At 43.4% G+C, this 21,485-nt stretch overlaps 1 protein-coding gene and 1 long non-coding RNA gene across 2 annotated transcripts in view; one reads left to right on the top strand and one right to left on the bottom strand.

Moving 5' to 3' along the window:
- The window catches only part of CCBE1 (collagen and calcium binding EGF domains 1), a 94,346-nt gene that overhangs the window by 31,217 nt on the left and 41,644 nt on the right, over positions 1-21,485 (top strand). The window lies entirely within an intron of this gene.
- LOC137464931 (uncharacterized) lies at positions 288-3,854 on the bottom strand. Its single transcript, XR_010994488.1, has 3 exons — positions 3,706-3,854; positions 1,186-1,348; positions 288-981 (listed from the first exon to the last, which is right to left on the bottom strand). It is a non-coding gene; the product is annotated as an uncharacterized lncRNA (long non-coding RNA).

The following is a 21,485-nucleotide window of genomic DNA, read 5'->3' as shown; positions in this document are numbered from 1 at the left end:
TGCTTGTGAGTAACCAAAGAGTTTGCAGGGAGGAATAGCAAAAAGTCACTGGTTACCACAGAGTCCTGAAGCTCTGTGAATTTTCCCCTAAAGGATTCATGTTCAGTTCTACCCTTCATATCTCAGTCCTGAAGTGAACACTGTGAGACAACTAAGTTAATTTCAACTATTAGCATAAGGGTGAATATTATCATGCGGGTGCATTAAGGTTACTTGTGTTTTGTGTATGTACATTTAGGATATTGTATACTAATGCCAGAAGGTATCCTGGGTAAACTTGGTGCTCTTCATGTCGCCAAACTTAATTCGAAGAAGTATTCTCTCTTAACTCCAAATAGCAGAAGTGTCTATTTAATTCATTTGTTTTTATCATCAGAAGCAAATTGAACTTCAAATTTCTGCTTTCTGAATTTGGATCTGAAATACTTTCCAAGCTTAAGAAATCAAATTGACATCAAGAAATAGGAAGAAAAATAGTTTGTGTCCAATGATGCTTATTTATGAAGACTTTAAAAGGGAGGGAAAGAAGAAACAATGTAGTTTTTGTGACCTGAGCCTTTGGCACCCACCCAAACCCATTTCCATGCTGAGTCCGTCAGTTATACACTTTGTCAAATCTTTCATATAATCCCACTGTCTCTGCTCTTAATCTTAAAAAAATAGCCCTTTGTTTTGTATATTACTCTGGAGGATAAGGAACAGGAGACTGTCTGCAGTGTTGTCAAACCTGGGTGGGCATTTTAATGTGTCTTATGCATTTTTTTTTTATTGTGTAAGGGCATTTGCTTGGTGTGCACAAGTCCGTTGGGTGTCCATTGTTTATATCCTCTGCTGGTGTTATCTCCAAATTCCTCCCCTTCTCCAAGGGAGTAGATTTCCCCACAACAACTTCTCTTCCAGGCTCAGAAAATCTGTCTTTGTGGGGCCACTGGAAAGGCAAACAGCTCCTCTGCTCGTGGGCTGCCAGAGGGGTGAGTGCTCCTGCAGGGAGAAAGCCTATATTAAGATTTTTTTTTTTTTTTTTTTAAGAAATAATAGGAAAACTGCAATACCTCAGGAGGCAGAGGGATGCCTGGCTGCTCTGCCAAGGGCAGATCATGCATGCCAGTATGTGCAATTGGGAACTAAGTCTCTGAACAGATTGAAATCTGCAGCCTCCACTTCCATTATGATTTTAACCCATACTTTGTGAGTTTCCCTGTTTTCTGTAAAGGAGAACTCTGGTCACAGACACTGTGTGCAGCTGTTTATTGCTTTGTGTTGATGCAATAAGTGATGTCGAGTCCCAGTCCGTATCTTTGTATCTCTCAGGAAAGCCAGACAAATTCAGCTGTCAAAATATCACATTCTGGTGAGAAGGGAAAGGAAGACAACTTTAAGTCTGAGATTTGTTGAAACGGTGTGTCACCTATCCCCTCCATTTTAACTCATTGTCTGAACAGCCTCCCTATGCTCCCTCTGTTGCTGAAATGCTGAAAAAAATGTAGGACCTTAGACACTCTGTTATTTTAAGCTTAAATCAACATTAAGCTCACCCACATTATGCAACTAAGAGCTTCATTTCATAGCTTAGTGAGTTTGTATACCATTAACCTTTTTTCATCTAACTACATTCTTCTTGTTTTTGCCTAATATCCTTAGTTCCAGGGTTATGACTGCTGATACTCTATAACATGTCATAGAAAATATTTGGAATTGTGGTTGGATTGTTATGGAAGTGATAAAAGAACGGGTTACTCTCTGTCAGCATCTGTCCAGAAAAGCAAAAGGTATCAGTTGGTTGCCTACAAGTCTCCTGTCAACTCATTATACATTTGTTTTTTACATAATTTATTTTCTGGGTTTTTTCCCCAGTAATGCTATTGTCATTGTGCCAGCTGAAACTATTTTATATCTGCAGGTGCAGCTGGTCCCTGGGATCATTATAGGGCCTTTGTTTAACAACCTGCCTGTAACTTGGTCATGCAGTGCCAGCATTTTGGTCCCATGTCCCTGGTTTTTTCCAGGAATGTCTGTTAGAGGATGGTTTGCTTTTTACGAGCCAGGGGATGGAAAAAAACCCCAGAACTGCAAGCTATTGCCAGAGTGTATGTGAATATTGAGATTGAAGCCACAAGAAAGCCAATCCTTTACAATCTGCAGCAGTGGAGGCTCTCTGTGTTTCAGCCCATGAGGGCAGCTGAGGTGACACCACCAAGAGTGAACAAAGCCTGGTGTGGACATGGGCTTCATCTCATGGGCTTCAGCTCATGGGATTTGTAGGAACATGGTGTTGGGTAAAGGTGTTTTCACTTGTTTAACTGGTTTAACTTGTTCAGTTCTTTGGTTCCTGTGCACAGAAATTGCCTGTGCCTGTTTTTTGGTGGGTCCTCCCCACTCCTGTGTGATGTGATTACTCAGGGGACTGGGGTGAGCAGGCTGCAGATGCTCCTAACAGGCCGCTGCAATGACAGTACTTAAAAACTCAGCACTTCTGGCGCCTCCTGTTCACCAAGCTGCAATGCCACAGCCTAAAGTGCTGCCTAAAACCACCAGTATCCTTGAGTTACGTAGTGCTGATGGTCCACCAGTCCCAATATGTCACCTTCATGAGTTTCCAGAGTCATTCTCCTCAATACTTTACTGTAGTTTTCTGTAATTTTCCTCCAGTTTTCAACCATTTCTAATTCAGGGACTTAAAGAGCAGGAGACATTTTCTGTAAATTCAGTTCTATTTAGTCAAAATAATGGATTATTCTTGTGTGACTTAATTCAATTTCCCCTTTGACTGAAGAAATTTTTATCATCTCTTAGCAAGTAGCTCCACTGTTCAAATAGCCATTGTGTGGGTAAAACTTGTCTTTATTTCATTGGCATCTGATTCTTACTAATTTCATCTGATGCCCCCTGTTTCCTGCAATGAGACAGCAATTTAGCATCAGATAGTACAGTGCAATCACACATTTTGAGACTTTTCATCCTGGCAGGCTACAGAATACTTTACAGACATTTATTTGGTAGAAGTTACTCCATCAGAAAAAGTTTCCCTATAAAGTCTCTGTTTCTAATCCCTTGTATTCCTTAAATCTGACTTCTGGGACAAATACATCTTAAAACATATTTTCTGTTAAGTAAAATGTTTCTCATTTGTAGTGAATTAGGAAACAAATTATTGAGGGATGTACTTCATTGAGATTTTTGGCAGAAGCAGGGAGGAATTGTGGCCAGATTCAGCACAGGCAGGTCTGCACCTACAAAGCCTGGGGCTGTTTCTGCTGGCACAGGGTTGGTTGACCATTTGGATCCCCAAAACCTCCTCACCTGATTGGTATGGCATTGTTATGGGTTTGTGGCTGATCTCTAGCCTTATCCTAGCCACCTTTAACCACTGAGGTGATGCATTTCTGTCCTCCAGCCCTGTTGCTAGTTCCTGTGCAAGGGCTGTAACCTGTCCTTGATCTCCAAAGGGCCACATACAACTTTGGGTTGTATGTGTGCTTTGGGTTCATGTATGAAAGGCTGTACAGTGCCAACAGCCCAGCTCCAGGGATTTAATCCCCAGCCCTGGGGCAGCACTGCCTTGTGTCATTTTCCTGCATGGGTTTAACCCTGAACATCCTGACCAGGCTCTTTCCAGGGATCCCAGGAAACTGTTTCACCACTCAGCTCATGGAAAAATTTTATCCTCACCTCCTCTTTTTGCCCAAAGCATGTCCAACAGGTAACCTGCAGGTTGTTTGGTTCTCATCCCCACTGCTGGGCCTGACATTGCTGAGGCCAAGGAGCAGCTCTTCAGTTACCCATCCTTAGGCTGGTGTATCACCATGCTGTGGCCAGCAGAGAATGTGGGGACTTCTTCCCTTTGTCAGCTTCCCAGAGAGGTGGGAACCCACCAAAGCAGCTGCTGGTCCAGCATCTATCTGGGCTGGGTGTGCAGTGACCATCCCTGGGACAGATGCATATGGAGGTTAGGAAAGAAGAGGTGAGCCTGCTGTTATCTCTCCAGAGATGTGTTCTCTGACACAGGCATTTTCCACAGGTGGAAAATTTACACAGAGCAGAGATCATGGGATTTACTGAAAAACTGTAGGAAAAGGGAGAGCTGGTGAAATGAAGGCTTCTTATCACTGCATGATGTGGCATGCAACCCAGGATATAAATTACGGTTTTCACCAAGTACTACTGGAAAGGCCAGTCCTGAGAAGTAGAGGTAAAGCCCATGAAGCATGCTAAGCAGCTGTCAGCTTTTTAACTAAACTCAGGATAAGTGGCTCCTCAGATAACTGCTTAGCTTGAGTATCTGTCAGCTGTGGATGTCATTTGGGTGGGACATTGAAGGCTGAGAAAAGGGCTTATTTCTGTACTTTCTGGGATGTCCTCAGGGTGGCTGTGAGAGGCTGGATGCTAATGAGTTCAGCAGCTGCTGGGAGTGATGTTTTCCCACTGTCAACACAGATGCTGTGTTACCAGGCTGGTTGTCTTTAAAATGAAGGATGCCTATGATGGATGACAAAACTCCTCCAGTCTTCATGGGCTTTTTTTTCTTTGTCCCTTCTAAGATTTAAACCATGCTTTTACCATCTCTTTTAATTTTGTATGAATATTTGACATCACAGACATAAACTGCATCATTTTAAGCTCTCGAAAGCAGTTCTTAGGTTTTGCTAATGCCCTGTATTGACTTTGCCAGTGGGTTGTTATCCCAAGTGCCATAGACACAGGCTGGTGTGCCAGCATGAATCTGCAGAGCAAATCTCAGAGTGCCCACGTATCAAAGGTCTCTCTCTTATGTGGCCGTACCCTCTTGTGATAACACAGGATAAATAACCCTCTGTAGACCAGGTTTTCTGAGAGGTTCAGAGTCAGATTGAATTATGTTTTCCCCCAAACAAGAATTAGCTTTTATTATTTCTAGAGATTCAAGCCTATTGCTAGAAAATTAATGCTACTAGTTTATCTTTCTTGAGGCAATGTAATATTTTCTTTGCTATGTAACTTATCTTCCTGTGCAGCGAACAGATGTTCTCACTGGATTCCTCACATCTCTGAGGTCTCTTTCCTGGATGTTTTACATTCAGTTAGAATTTATGAATGTGTAGAAGCTCCTTCTGGGATGTGCTGCATTTCTTCCCAGCAAGTTTCCCAGGGCGTTGGGATGTCTGTTGGCTTTCTGGTGTCTCTTGGATTTGTGTGAATGCAACTTTCCAGATCGCTTTGCCTGCCAAGGATCTTCCCACCTTATGCAGCTGGTAATTAACTTGCATTAACTATTATTAATAGCAGGGGCAGGTCATTATCCTACAATTTTACTTAATGTTGGAAACTACCAGCATTTTCGTTCTGAATGTTTCTCTCTATTTTTTAACATCTTTGCCCATTACATAATGTCAGAAATGACAATGAATCATCAACTTTTACATCATAGTGCATGTGACATAATGAGGGGTGGTGGTTTGCTGGTCCTTAATCTTTCAGCTTTGATATGCCAGGGTTTTTTGTAGGCATAAATATATGGCTGTCCCTCTGGATCAGTTTTAAGTTACTGCACTTTACTTAAAGTTGCAGCTTTTTGAAGCTGAGCATCTGCCATCTGTACTATGACAAGCCTGACATGCCTGCAGTGCTCCATGAGCAACAGCAAGTACAGCTAATCCATGCCATTCCTCATACACTTTTCCAGTTGAACATACACAAACAATTTGAGCAGAAACTTCAGCTTGGCAGTATTTTGGTAATAGCTCTGTGCATGGGACAAAGCAGTCTTCTGCTTTGGAATTACTTCATGGGAGAAGTCCTTTGTTTCCTTCCAGTTTGGCCTTAGAAGTACATTTTGGTTTAGTTGGTGAATTTCTAAAAATGAAGCTCAGACAAATAGGGCAATGGCTTAGACAAATGAGTTATAACAGTTATAGTTGTTCCATGTAGCTTCTTCATTATCATAGCTATGGAATTAAAAAAAAAAAACAAACAAAAAAACCAATCATTTGTGTTTGTTTTGGTTTTATTTACAGCACATGCCAAGAACTAATTCTTAAACCTACAAATTTAAAATAAATGTTAAGTTCATGTGTTTACAATCAAATTTATCATTTTAAAATGAAGAGGGGTTGCCTATCTTCCCTGTCTGTTTTCTCTTTGCCTCCCCTCATGTTATCTAGGGAAGAGTGTGATATGCATTAAGGAGATCATTTATCTACTCTAAAATATTAAGAAAACTTGGCAAAGGGAGACATGGGTTGCCTGCACTGACTGCACACAGAGGATGTGCACTGGGTTGTCCCCCATCTCCCATCTTTTATATCCCCTGGCTTTGCTGTGCCAGCCCATATCTATCAGATCATGAGCTTTAAAGCCATCATCTTTGGCACCTTTTCAGGCTCAGACTTTGCATTTCAGTTCTCAAAACTTCTCAGCACTTCTAAATCCCAATTTGGAGTCAAGGAGAGATGTGTATGCTCAGTGCTGAGAAGATAGAATACATCTGTGTCTAGTTCAGGAAAATGCTGCATTACATCTTTTAGAGAGGAGACTATTTGGTTCAGAAGTGGGTCTTTCAATCACATTTGACCATCTTGAATCCTTCTGGAGTTAACTACAGCTGCTGGGTGTCATTAGGCATGTTGCTTTGGGCTAATCCCAAAGGGATTTTTGGTATTGCAGTGGCTGACTTCTAGGCACCCGGCTACCTAATGAATTCCAGATCCCAAAGTCAGACATCCAGAGACATCTTGGGAAAAGAAAGGACCTGAATGAGGGAGCACCTTGGAAGCCCATGAGATGGAGAGGCTGCCGGAGCAAGCCAGTGGAAAATTTTAAGTTAAGATGTTGCTCAGTGCTGCACTGCCTGCCTTTCCTGCAGCTTCAGGATTCTTCAGGATTGCAGGCACCTGTTTTTAATGGGGAAAATGGAAAGATACTTGTGACGAGCCCTTTTTGACAGTGAGAGCCTCAACTGAGGCATTGGGTGCATGCCCTTCTGCTGTGTGTCCCTGGGGCCGAACAGCAGAACTGGTGTAGGACTTGCAACCTTAATCCCTAAATGTATCTCAGCTTCAGTGGGAACATTTGTCCAACTGCTTTTCAAAGGAGTAGGCTGAGTTGGGAAAAAAAAAAAAAAAAGCCTCATGGATGCTGGATATCAGCAAGTCAACATTTAGACACTTGGCCTGTGAAGCTGTTTTAGCGTAGCCATCCCCAGCGCATAGTACAGCCCTGTCAGTTCACAAGGCTGAAATACCTCTGCAAATAAAAAGCAGCCATGCTGGCAAACAGTCTTCAAAGGTAGCGAAATAATCCCTAAGGGGAGATCTGCTTTTGTGTGGAATTCCCCAGCAGACGGCTGGGAGATCTTAACAAACAAGGCCTTTTAAACTGCCATGTACTTTGAAGCCTGAGTGAGCATTCATTCATTCCGCACAAAAAGAAACAGTAGAGGCGGGGGGCAAGGGGTGGAAGGGCTTAGTCAAGGTGAAAATGAAGTTGGGTCTTTCCCCAAAGCCACTGTGGGTACAAATGAATTGCTTCACTGGAGGTAATAAAAGATATGTTATCCCACATTTAATAAAAAGCAACAGTGAAAATACAAAGAGCTCATTTCAGGCTCCAGTTGTCTGACGTTTATTGCACACAGGCCTTTCTCCAGGACAGAGACCCAAGGAGTGCATTGCCCTTTGAAGTGTGGGCTGTGTGGCCACTTCCCATTCTCTGGTTTATGGCTAAATCTCCTTGATATGACCCACTTTCATCTTTCCAGTGGTGGCAGGGGCCTCTGCAGAGGGAGAGGGCAAGTAGGGTTCTGTATGTGCACTGGGGACAGGGCAAACTGGGGAATGCTTCAGCCTTGGAGTCTAGGTAGAAAGGAGGATGCAACATGAAGCGGAGGCTGGTCTCAGGGAGATGCAGAGCACACACAGTTTTGAGAAGAAATCCTGCCAGAAGTGGCAGGACTGTGGGGGCCACAGGCTTTTTTGGTGAAAAGCGCTGAGCAGGACTATTGTGGCATGAGTGTCTGCTCCCTTTGACAAGGAATAACACAAACTGGTCCTAATTTTTGCTTACCCTGCTAGTATTTTCAGCTCTTATTAGAAACCATTGAGTTATCTCTAGTGGTTAGGTCATGGTATTTGGAAAAACAAGTTTCTTGACAGTGCAACTCCTGCTAACTGAGATACTAAACTCTGTGTAAGAATCCCCACTAACATCAACAAGGTTTGGACTGGGGCCATAGTCCACTTCCAGGCAGTAATAAGCTCTGCACATTTTTTATATCAAAAGCAATTATTTTACAGATAAGATGCAATGAAGTGTTTGAGAAGTTTACCTTTTTAATGCCATGTAGGCAAAAAACATCAGTGGACTTGAACAACCATTATTTTAAAGTTTGCTTGTATTCAACAGTAATGTACTTTTAAACCTTATCTTACTTTTCCTTATGCTAAAGTTTTTTGCACCAGCCTCATGTTTGCCAGCAATCCCAAAAATTTCCAGCAAATGGAGTGGATTAAGATACTCTTTTTTCAAGGAATTGTGTTGTGAACATTCTTAAAATAACATCTTTCTTTCCTCAAAAAGTAGATTGGTGTGCTGTGATATCATTGTGCAGTCATGACTTTGAGAAACAAACTTATTTATATTAATAAAAAAATATTTCTGTTGAAAGCGCTGTCAAAGCAATCTCCAGGAAAGTCATTGTTGTGGACTGGAAAGAATGCTACTTCACATGTGTTTAATTACTGAGGGGAAAAAAATGAATCTTGTCTTGCATCACAAAAATCAATCTGCAATAACAGGAAATCCTGAGCCATTTATGCAGAGGTTCCTCTTTCATTGTAACTGGCAATTGGTTCCAGCTTCTAAAACCTGTCTAATTTGTAACTGCTACAAGAATACTGCCTCAACTGGATTATACATAGCAATGCTTTGATTGTGAGTCTGTTTAAATGCTGTAAATCAAAACCCCCAGCCAACAATGGAAATAACTTGTTGGTGTGCAGGGATGCTCTGCTGCTTTTAGCTTATGGACACATATGTGAGTTGAAACAGTGAAAATGTCCAAATCCATGAGCAAGAGGATGATTATTATCCTTCCTTCCTCAACCTGTGCATGCCCATGTTTACACAAGCAAAGAGAGTAAAAGTGAGGTCTGGATTGTTGTTATTTGTTCCATCACAGTGTCTTGCATTCCCAGCTCTGGTGGAGGATATTCCTACAACACAGAGCAGGAGGGACAGCCCCTTTGCCAAAATGTTGTGACCTTTGGGGTAGAAAGACAGCAAGATTAGGATAAAGAACTTTGGGATAGTGCAAGGGAGCCACTCAGGAGTGTTGGTGGCATGTCACTAGTGAGCCCTTTCAAAGTTTTCCATGCGCACAACAGCAAAGGGATCAGCCAAGGGGCTACACAGCAGCTGCTGCTTCCCAAATGTAAGACACAGGGATTTAAACCAAGACTGTGCAGGGTCTCCCTGATAGAGAGTAGCATCAGCCCTCTCATCAACCCTCTCATTTCTGTGTCTTATATGACACCTTATTTGTTACTAATGCATGCAGTGTCTGTATGACACCTTTTTGTAACCTCTGGAGGTCATTTAAGTAGGAAGTATCTTCACCAGCTCTCATTTGGTGTTCAGTGGTTCTTCAGCATACCACAGAAGTCTAACATTGATGCATGTATCTTGGCATCAATGCTTTCAATCTTGTCAGTGGATTTACTGTATTCTTTCTGCATTCCTCTGTGTGTTCCTTGGTTTTCTATTTCTGATCAGTTTTCTATAATGTGTGGGGATTGCTCATCCTCTAGTTTAGCTTTCTACCTGTCACAAACACAGAGACAGAATGCTTGCTTAAAAGAGTTCAAAATACTAAATTACTGGGATTCTGGCATAGAAATCTTGCTCAGGTAATCGAACCTCTCAAACAGAGCACTTAATTCCTGTCCAAAAGTTGTCAGGAGGTGCCATTGCCCGAATGCCTGCAGTAGGATGAGGTGAGACTCCCCAATATGCTGTGCTTCTCATTTCACACACTCCTTCTGCCCCTGCACCACTGCATGATCCATTGCCACCAATTATCTTAAAACTACTTCTTGCTGCCCTAAAAATATCACAAGACTCTCCTTTATGACCATTTCCACATCTTCAAGAGCAATTCCTACTGTCTATTTGTCAGTATCTTTCCTGAATTCAGATTTGGCTGCCTTGGGGAGCCTTTGGGACAACCAAAGGCTGTCCCAACATCCTCTACCCTGATGTTAATCAGCACATTGGAGCACACAAGTAGGGGCTGTCAGCTGGTCTGTGCATCCTGGGGGAATCTCTAGCTGTCCAAAATCCCCTCCTGGAGCCCCTTTGCAGTAGTCGAATACTGTGCTGTGAAGCCAGCTAGCAGGTGGGTCAGGACCCAGATCTCCTTCTGGGCTTTTGTCCTCCTGTGCAAAACCATGGTGGGGAGAACATGACCACCCTGGAAATTAATGGTGGGTCTGCAGCCAGTGCTCAGCTGTACCATGCCTGCAGCTGCATGACAAGCTTGAATTTTATCCTTATATCAAAATTCTAACTTAAATTCCTTAGATCTTAACCACCTGCTTTGCAGCCTGTGGATTGAAAGGCTGCTTGCCAGAGCTAAGGCAGATGTCTTCTTTATCACTGTTTGATTGCTAGCTGAAGATTAGAAGAGAAAGTAAATTCACCCCCACAGGTACTCGAAGTAGCTCCAGGGGAGGATGATCTCTGACTATTTTCAGGTTCCTTATGAAAGGCTTGCACACTGCAAACCTTGTGCATACTGCTGTGTGCTCTTTTTCACTCCCTAAAATTCATGCTCTGTGTCAGCTGCCATTTTGATTTTGAAGGATCGTTTTCCAGACTGTTACATGATTCACATACAGTTTCTCCTTCCTTTGCCTGACCCAGTTCCTCAACCTCAGTGTTTGCTTTTCATTTTCTCTGATGATATTTGTCCTGTATATTCCTGTATATTTAGAGAAGAGCATGACTGTCTCTTCTCTGTCTACCTGGGAAGGCATGCTCCTCATGCAAGGATTTAATGAAATGAGAAGATTTTGGTTAATCTTCTGCTTACAGAGACATCTTCTCTTCCTACCCTTTGCCAAGGAGTTAATAGTCTGTGTCCAAATGCTGTCCTGCTGCTCCAGCATCACAATCCACCACATCTCCAGGTAGATCAAACCACTGACTGGCACAACTTGGAGAGTTAAACTGCAGCTATAATGAGATCACAGCATGGCTTGCCTGATGTCTTTATTCATCATTCACCTACAGAGCCCCCTTTCTGATATTTGGATTCTGAGCCTGTTTACCCAGGGATTTATTGGTTTATCTGCGCTGTGAGTCACTGCCTTCTGTTTGGAAAGCAGATGTGTGATGCTGCCCTGTGGCGTTCTCAGAGCTGGGCAATGAGGTGGCTCCACACCGAGCTACACCAGCAGCTGGTGGCACTCAGCTGCTTAATGCTTTTTTAATGCAAATGTTCACAAAACTACTTCATCTCACGTCTCAAATGCACTCATGGCATCTGTCTATATTTACATATCATGTCCAAAGGCATGGGGAGACCTGGACTGTTGCCATACAAACTTACAAGATGAAATTGTCCTTTCATGAGCTAGATTGGAAGCTGGATACAGGTTTTCAGTGTCACCAGTTACCTAGTTGATGTCCCTAATGGGTGGCATTTTTGGAGGGGTTAGCGTTACCATTCTGCCACGTTTGAAAACCAAACCAATAGTATGAGCATGGAGAAAAATGACTGACTGTAGTGTGTAAATGAACCATTGCTAGGTCAAAAATAACCCATGGAAACAGGACACTGTTATTTGCAGCATATGTAAAAGTAAATCACAGCAACCAATCTGGTCAAGTCAGTGCTGGAGAATGCATGGATGGTTTCTCTGCTGAAATCAGTGGGCAAGCTCACGGATAAATTACAGGCACCGAGAGTAGCAGGAAAACAGACTTAAGTGTTTTGTTTGTAGGGGGAAAAAGAAATCTCACCTTATCCAAATTCTTCTGAATAAGATACCCATTTTTAAAAGCAAAGATTTGGCATTCAAGCATAAATTAATCTCATAGCTACTGCCACCAAAGCTACCTGAGTTATTTGGCAGCACCACAAGCCTGGCTGTAGTTTGACAGCACTTGTATGTTCTCAGTCCTCTGGAGAGCAAGACCTGTCATTCATCCTGCTGGGAGCAAACCCAAGGGATCTGGGATTGGTTGAGCACCACAAGTCGGGAGCAGAGGCTAATTGTATTAAGGAGTTGACAAACAAATGTGTCAGAAAACAGGAAATAACGACACTTGGGGCATGCTATCTGATTCTAGGACTAAAATAAGAATTTTAAAATATTTTGTTTCCTGAAACATTTTTATGTAAGAAAATTTAAAATGCTTTTTAAATTATCTGGGATTTTTTTTCTATTGAAAATGTCATCAAAATTGACACAGTCATGGAAAACACTTGAATTGCCATGAATCAGCATTTTTCCTGCCCTGGATGGGTTGGCCTGGAGTTTCTGACCTAGCCTGTTCAGGTCGGAGACAAGCGACTTAGAAGGGAGCTCATGAGAAATAGTTTAAAAAATGGGATTTCATTTTCAATGGATGTGCACATATATAGATCTATCTGTGTGACACTAGGATCAGATTACTTCAAAAATTTGTAGAGCTGAATTAAATTGCTTTATGTTATAGCACAGAATAAAATCTTACTTCTTTGTGGAGCACAATTAGAGAAAATACTTCAAGAAACCCCATCCTCTCAGTTATTATCTGCTACATGATTGTGTAGGTATCATTTATTTTGTGAGTAATAACCTTGTTGGGATCAAGACAGAGATAGCACAGTGGTTAGAGGAGACTCTGGAAGATGGCAGGAAGGAAGCATTTGTAATAAAACAAGTTGCACAGCACCACTGCAAAGCTGTTGTGGCAGGAGCCTGTGCATGCACCCTGCCTGCCCTACTGAGCATAATCCAAGATCTCAGCATCAACAAAGTACTAATAATAATTTTCCTGGGAGCCTGGAACACACCATTGTTGTACATAAAGAAAGGAAAAAATAAATAAAATAACTCCTATTGTAGCTATTTTTAAGTGCTCTATCTGGAATGCTGCTTTTCAAAAATACTCTCTTTTGGATTTTTGCGTGCATGTGAACTGATTCCAGCACTTTTCTAGTCAGTGCTGTTCAATCAAAAAACTGGTCAGGTAATAGGGATAATCTCTTTCCTTCTGTAATTCTACTGGTAATAATTTAATTATGTCAAGGATAGCTGTTTTAATTATTGCATAGTAAATGAGGCATAAATAAGTCCCTGAACAATCCACCAGCTTCTGGATTGTGAACTTCCACAGTGCATGTAAGGGTTTGTTTGTTTTTTTTAATCTTGGTTAGTGGTGGTACACTTTTGGAAGCAGTGGTTGTTCTGACACCTGTGTTAAGAATTCTTCAGATGAGATAGGGAGGTACATTAAAAATGCACCCTACAGTCTTTGAAAACAAAGTTTGAAAATGGCATCACTGGTCTGTATCACACTTTTTGAGGTGTATCTGAAACTCTGGATAGGTGGCAGCTAGAGACACAATAAAGTAGCATTTTTGGCAACTTCTGACATGATTGAAACAGTCTGTGTGTTCATGAGAAGCCCAATCCTTTTTTATTTACTATTTTCCCTCTGTTATTTATAAAACATCACAGCAACATAAATATCTGACAAGAGAAGCTTATTGCATCCTGTTTAAAATAGTTGTTTTGCTGTGTACAAGCCGTATTTCCTGGATACTCAAAACCGAATTTTGCTGGCCAATGCTTATAGGAAGACTTACGCTGACAAATGCAGATAAACGCATGTCTCTTGAGTGCCTGTACTGCTTGACCTTGGGCTGTAATGCACCTTTGCTGGGGGTTCCCTCAGGGATGCTGCTAGATGGGACTTCTGATTGATGCTGCTGAATTTTACAAAATTGAAGCATCTCCGTCACAAGTGGTGCAGTAAAGCTGCCACGGAACAAGCGATATTAAATGGATTACCAAAGAGCCTTCCTGCTGGCTGCGGTGCTCGCCTGCCTACCTCCTGGAAACAAGCACAAGAACATTTTTTTGGGAAGGGAAAAGAACAGAGTGTTTCCAGTGAAGTATCATAATTTGTCCCCTAAGGGTTCATTGAAGAATATTCTTTGGAGTAATTATTTTTCATTGGGATAAGAAAGGCTGTAGATTTTTAGATGTTGTGTGGGTTCTGGAAAAACCCCAGCTAGTGAACAAACTTTCTTTTCTCTTTGTGGCAAAAGCTTATTATTCACAGCAAAGAATTCAGCCTGACAAGAAACTCAGATCTGACTTCCATTTTAATAGCCCTCCTCCTCCTCTTGCCCTCTGTTCTAATCTGGCAGACTTTCACGTTTCTTGCAAAGATATTCATTTTACCACGAGCGTAATTTCAGGATGCAATAACATTGTTCTCTTTATTGGGTTGTTTTTGGTTGTTGCTTAGCTAGCAACCCAGGCTGGCACTTCTGGTCCCTGATGTGACTCACGCCGGAGGGGCTGAAGATTTGCCCCAGGCCAGCAGTGGCTTTCCAGCCTTGCCGGGTCAATGCAAGGTGTATTTGTATCCCTCGCATACCCTCTGCATACTGGCAGTTGGCTTTCACGGCTAAAGGACAGCAGTAGAAAAATACTTTCAGTGTTGGAGGAGCACTTAACCCTTTGAATTAGAAAGTAAGGTAGAAATGAAGGTGAAAAGAGATCCATTTGTCTTCCATTTCCATGGGCGCAGTCTAGGCTGAGGTGAAGTGGGCAACCTGGCAGCGCCAGAATGCTGAGCATCGAAGGGCAAGGGTGGGCGAGTGCCTCTGCCTTCCCGCCTGCCCACAGCTCCCCACCACTCCTCTCCCACCAGAGCAGCTTTGGGCTGCCTCCATCCTTGCACAAACACAAGGCCTTGCTGGCATGTCACCTCAATTACAGCCATGCAGCCCATGGTCTGCGCTCATTAATCATTGCGGGGAGGAATGCTGGGGAGGCAGCTGTGCAGTTCTCTCTCTTGTGTCCTTGCTGATACAAGGTCTTCTCACATTCTGGTATTAAAAACATTACTCCCTCTTTATCACTGTCTGCAGACGGGGCACAGCTGCGGCCAGCAGCACCAGTTGTCCTGAGGTTCAAACAGGCACAGCCTTCCACTACCCATTCTGCATTTGTGGGTGCAGAGGACAACCCAGGTGGAGATGTGTTTCCTATAGCACAGCAGTCATGGGCATCCCAGCCAGTGGCACAGGCACAGAGAAAGCCGAGGTGAAAGCCTCAAAGAAGATACAGGTTTCTGTGGCTTAATAAAAACAAGTAGAGGCAAGCTCTGTGCAGGACCCCAAAGATGGGTGAACAGCAGTGTGTCCCTTCCACCCCACCAAGGCTCAAGACACTCAGCTCCCTGCAAGACTAGGCCCTGCAGCTAGTAAACACAGACAGTAAGTCTTGGGTTTCCCCCCACCCCTTTCCTCTAGTGTTTTCACTGCCAAGCCCAAACTTTATGTGCAACAGATGGAGCCAGTCTGCAAACTCATAGAGCCTGCTCATCTCCCAGGCTTGACCTTTGCATGTAGAAAATGGCAGGGAATTCATATGAGCTATTTTAGCAATCTCTGGCAGCTTGATTGATTTTTAAGAGCTGAAAAACATGTTTTGCATTTAAAGTAGAGTTCATTAGAATAGCTGGGGTTGCTTAGCATTGCAGTGATGTGTTTAAAAAGAAAACTAAAGAGAAACCTAATAGTATAGCTGGCTTTCTGCATTTGCCAGAGATTTGAGAAATATATTAAATAATATTTCAGCACAGAGTCAAATACAGGAACTTATTAAACTTCACTTTGGAGTAGTGGCCATGTTACTAAGCTTTTAAAGTAAAAAGAAACAGGGGTAGCTATGACCTTGAAATATCATCAACATGAGAGCTTCCTATCCTGTGGTTTATGTTTCTCCTGTTATCCAACAGCATGAAGGGAAAGCAGATGGGGATCAATGCCTGACAATATTCTGTGTGCAAGTGTATGAAGAAGAGAGGGAAGAAGAGACACTACAATGTACCAGGAGGTACCCAGGGCTGCAGACCCCACACATGATGGTTGCACAGGAAAGGAAGGTCCTTCATGGAGGTGGTGGATGGATGAGGCCATGCCAGAACATCTCTGGACAAGGCCAGCATCCCTAGAAGTGGTGGCTGCCCAGCAGAGAAGGTGGGGCGGAAGCTGAAATTCTCTTTTGTCTCCCTTCTGTCCTCTCACAGAGAAGATCAAGAGGTGCTTTTCCCTACGACCATTTGCTTTTTGGAATGCTGGAGAAGAGCATGTGTAAATAAAGCAAGGGCTGCAGAGGGCAAAGCTTGGGGAGAGCTGGAGCTCACCTTCCAGTCCTTTCTGGTGGAAAAAATATTTTACACTGTCTTCTCAGTTGATGCCTGGCTTGGGACTTCAGTTTGCATTTACTGTAGTAGGGACCACTCACAGCTAGACCCAGAGTCAGTGGGAGCAAGGTTTAAAGAACAGAACAGCACAAAAACTGAAAAAGCAGCCTGTTGTGAGCACAAACCACTCCACAGTAAGTGGAGATTTTTGGTTGGGTGTTTTTTTTGTGTCTTAATCTCCCTACATTTCAGCTCACTACCTGGCAAAGAAAGGAGGAAACTCTCTACAAATTTCACAGAACCTGCTTATTTTTGTGTGTATATAGAAGAGCGTGTGCCTAGCTCAATACATAAAATTTGCGATATAAAATGAAATGTTAGAAAACAGCTCTTGGGCAACACATTCATCTTTTCCAACTGATACAACCCTAATTCTGACTGAGCAGTCATGTTTTGACTTTTGTGCTAAATACAGGGTTTTTAATCCTGTAATCTTTCCTCTTGGCTGCAGTTGCTGATCTCCAATCTGAGTCCTATAAAATGGTTTTTGGAAATGTATGCATGCTAGTAAATTTTCTTTATCTCTCATAGCAATAATACTTTCAAAAAATGCCATAGCACAGATAAGCACGTGCTGCACATGAATCTGTCCTTAGCTGACATGTGGGTTTGAAGTGTTTTCTTAGCCCCTTGGTAAGATCACTTCCAGTGTTTCCTTTGCATCTCTTTGTGCTTGCATCAGTCAAGAATTTATTGCGAAAGGTGAAATGTCTCTTTCAAAAATACAAAACCACAGATCTCCAGTCAAATGCTACAGGGAAATCAGCAAGTTCCATGCAGACCATATAAATGAAGAAGTGAATGAATCATTTGAACTCAGTGAATGGATTTTCTGGTCATTCCTGGGGTCCTTCTCATCTGCACTGTGTTATTTCTTGTGAGCTCTTCCCATCTCCTCTCAGATGCTGTTATTGTCTCAAATGTCCAGCAGTGAGGCAGTTGCCTGTCTGAGCACACAGCAGCGACTGGCAGCACTCTTACCTCCCTCTCTCCTCCTGCTGATCAACCCTGTCTTGTTTGTCCCAGTCCTTTCTGAGCTTTAATTTCATCTTGTGGGGCAGATAGAACAATCTTGCAAGGTATTTTCAGCTTTGAGAAAAAAACAGCAGCTCCTGTCCTGTGCAGCACTTTCAGCCTGTGCTGTGTTATGGATGCCACCGTGTCTCCTGCAAGCTGCTGGGATCTCTAAAGATGCTCTAACCCCTTGGAAGAGGAGAAATAATAAGCAGCACCTGGAACTAGAAACATTCTGGTTGTGGCACTGTTGCTACCTGTGGGGTTAATATATTTTATCTGGTTTTTTTACCTGCATGAAGGACAGCCTCAGAGCAGCCCTGTTTTCTTTGGCTGCTGTGCTATCACAGAGCTGTGCTTCTCACCAGCATTCCCCCCAACCCTGTTCCTCTTTTGGGTCTAATGCTTTTGTCAAATGCTTCTTCACTGCTGATATTTATGTGGGCCAGAATATACTTAGGAGAGGCCCACCAAGATTTATATCCTATAATCTAAAGCATGTTTTTGGAAATAACGGCATAATTAACAAGGAAAACAACTCCCTTCTGCAACAAGCCAGCTTGTCATGATGGTTAGCACAGTCACCAGCAGCCACTGGTGAAATTTCAACTCTTGAAAAATGACTGCAATATTTTTGATCTAGGGAAAGCTTGGCATGTGCCTCCACTTAATCATCAGAAGTATGTTGGGGCATAACCAGTGCTTAGCTAGAAAAGGGTGTCAGTACAGCCATTAGCTCCTTGAGTTATTTGCTTTTGGATAGTGTTTTAAGGATTATTTCCTGATTTTGGTTTCTGAATGTGATGCTGCTAAAAATATCAGCAGTTTTCTTGGAATTTGCAGCATGTTGAGCTCTCAAGTGAAAGCTGAAAGCTGCAAATTACTTGGGAAAAAAAGCAGTATCTTGGGGATCTGAGCTGACTGGGGTCTGGGGTTGGGCAAGCACTGATTGCAGTGGTTTGTCAGTCACTTCAATGAGAGCATTTGCCACAAGAAGTGCTGGTCAGAGAGAATGTTGTGAATTGCAGGCACCACTGCTTCTGTCTGCACCACAGTGCTCAGCAGTGTGTGGTCACTGACTTGCTGGGCTGTTTTGTTTCCCCACGGACCAAGACCAGCAACTATGGCTATCAGGAGGCCACGACTGTGTTTGAGGTTAAGGACTTCAACAAGCCCCTGCTCTTTTTGCGTGCGGTGATCTGGAGTAGGGAGGTCCCTGCTGATGTGAGGGCTTTGCAGTGAGCCCTTTCATCATGCCCACCATGTGGAAACCCGTGAGAATTGTGTGGCAGGGCTGTGCAATTGGGTGCTTAGCTCTGTGGGTACAAGAGTGTCTGTCTCTGGAGTTTTCCCAAGGAGAACAAGGGCTTGCCTGTTTTCTTACACATTTAATTGTGTCTCTGACTGAATGTCCTGTGTCAGTGCACACTGCTGCCTCCTTTTTAGAGCTGATGATAAAGGCCTTCTGACCCAGACCTTGGTTTTGGTCTTTACAGGCTGTCTCTTATTCCCTGTTAGCATCCTCAGTGTGGCAAAGCCAGTACCCCATAATGTTTTCTCAGTTGCACTGGGACTCCTGGCTGTTTTTTAGACTTTCCACCGACCCTACATTTCCACGGGTGCCATGTCAAAGGCAGATGGGGGTTTGGAGGAGCTCAACCCTGGAGTTGTTCCACATTCCAATGACCAGAATGGAGGTGCAGAAGCCCCTGGGTGGAACCTCTACTCTGTAGCTCCAAAGCATTAAGAGCCAGGCAATTAAGGCTTGTTGCTTGTAGAAGTGCTGGTTTATCCATCTGTATCTGTCCAAGTGCACATGTGTAGCATATGCCAGCCCCTGTGGGCCCCCTCTTGCGCAGTCCTTTAGAGCAAATCCAAACCTGACCCATGGTTCAGCTGGGATGAAGTACAAACTGAAGTTGAGGCATTGCATGGAACATCTGCTGGTACAATCAACACTGCAACAGCCTCCTCAATCCGCACTTACTTAGCAGCTCTAGGTTGAATTGTGAAATGTGGAGAATCCCATCGCATACATCACACATTTCCTGTTAACAATGAAGCCATGGAAGCAGGCTGGTATCCATCCCCACTGGAAACCTTCGTGTCAAGGTTTCATTCCAGGAAAATCATTTGGGTTGTTCTGTAAACTTCGTGCCAGGGACATGTAACGCAGCTGGGGGGAGGCCTGATCCCCTCCCTGCACTTCAGAGCACTCTCCAGGTCAGGTATGATCCAGGAATGCAGTTGTAATCCTCGTTTGGTTAGACACCATTTAGCTTGCTGTGTGACACCATAATTACTGCTCCTTTCACAAGAGAGAGATTATGGCCATGTGGTTTTCTTTTCAGATTTGGGTCTTGGGTTCCATTTACAAGTGGTTCTTGTAAACAGAGTCTCCCTGCTTCATTTTGTTGAAAAGCTTCTTGTCATAACACTCGGGGGGCTGCTTTATCTTGCTTTCAAACTAGCCCAGGTAGCTGGATAGGCTGAGAGTAAGCTGCTCTTCCTCAGCATTCCTGCTTGCAGCAAGAGCTTCAAAGCTTAGGACACCAAAGGAAATGACCTCAAGTTGCACCAGGGGAGGATTAGTTTGGATAGCAGGAAAAATTTCTTCAACAAAAGGGTTGTCAAGCACTGGAACAGGCTGCCCAGGAAAGTGGTAGAGTCATCTCCCCTGGAGGCATTTAAAAGACAGGTGGATGTGGCACTCCGGGACATGTTTGGTGGTGGATTTGACAGGGCTGGGTTAATAGTTGCACTCAATGACCTGAGAGGGTGTTTTGGTTTGAGCTTAGATAAAACACTGGGAGGTGACAGCACAAAAGCAGCACAAGGCAGGATTGGTGCTGTGCCTACCAACCATGCAGCTGGCAGCGTCTCTGCCTGTCTGTGCAATGGGAACAGGCAGGCTTGTACCTGTGGGGCTTACCTAGCCCTAGCTCTTCCTCCTGGATTTGTCTGAGTCCTGTGTGAACGTCCTTCGTCCTCTAGCCTCCAACTCACCCCAAATATTGCAGCTCAGTGTTGCATGAAAAAGTACGTGTTATCTGTTTTCTTTAATTCTGCTGCCTCATCATTTCCTTGGGTTATCTTTGGACTTTATGAAGTGAGACATGGTACAGCAATGCTCCTTATCTGCCTGCTCCCCACCATTCTGGAGTTTCAGCCCATTGCTCCACTTCCCTTTCAGTGTCTTTTTAATTTTTTTTTTCACTGAAAACTTCTTGCCTTATTTGCAAATTTTCTTTGCAGAGTTCCATGCTTTTGAACATTCCTCTCCTTTTTCTTCAGACATCTGAAGATCTCTCCCCTACTTCAGGATCTGCCTCTATGAGTGTCTTCTGGTGAGCTCTTTGGGAGCTGGAGATGCCACTCACTTTATGTTTACAATTGCCTTCAGGTGTTTTGTCCCAGTCCTGTAGATCCTGGGAGCACCTTTCACCTGCCAGCAAGCTGGTGGGTTACAAACCATCAACCCCATAGTCTCTTTAGGGGCTGCAGTGAAGGGAGGGCTGCTGGAGCCTCAGTTTCCTGGGTGATGCTGTGTGCAGGACATGCAGCAGCCAAAGGGTGAGGAAGGGGTACCTAGGATTAGTCCATCTCTTAGGGTATTCCTGTGCAATGGCTCTCTGTTCTGGCTGGGAGAAAACTGCTAGCTCCAAATGTGTTGGTGGCAAGGAAAGCAGGTTCCTGCAAGGAGGGAGCATCTCTGGGGTGTCATCCCCATCACAGGGCTGCCTCATTGTTCTCCTGCTTTCATAAGACAGTGCTGTTCTAGATACTTTGGAAATACTAAAGCAAAGAAAGTGGGTTATTGCCTTTTGGGGCCCCTGTACAGTCTTACAGCAGGGAGATGCTGAATTTCCCTACAAATCAAAACCTGCCTTTTCAGGTCATCCTACATGTGTTTTCTGGTTTTCAGTGCAACAGGAAGCTTGGCTTTTTAAAATACTATTTCCCTCACACCAGACCTAATTTTCTCTCTTTCCTTTCTGCTTGCTGAC

Source organism: Anomalospiza imberbis, chromosome Z, assembly GCF_031753505.1.
Source record: "Anomalospiza imberbis isolate Cuckoo-Finch-1a 21T00152 chromosome Z, ASM3175350v1, whole genome shotgun sequence".
Classification (NCBI taxonomy): domain Eukaryota; kingdom Metazoa; phylum Chordata; class Aves; order Passeriformes; family Viduidae; genus Anomalospiza; species Anomalospiza imberbis.
Note: the sequence above shows the minus strand (reverse complement) of the source record. Positions and strands in the feature narration are given on the sequence as shown.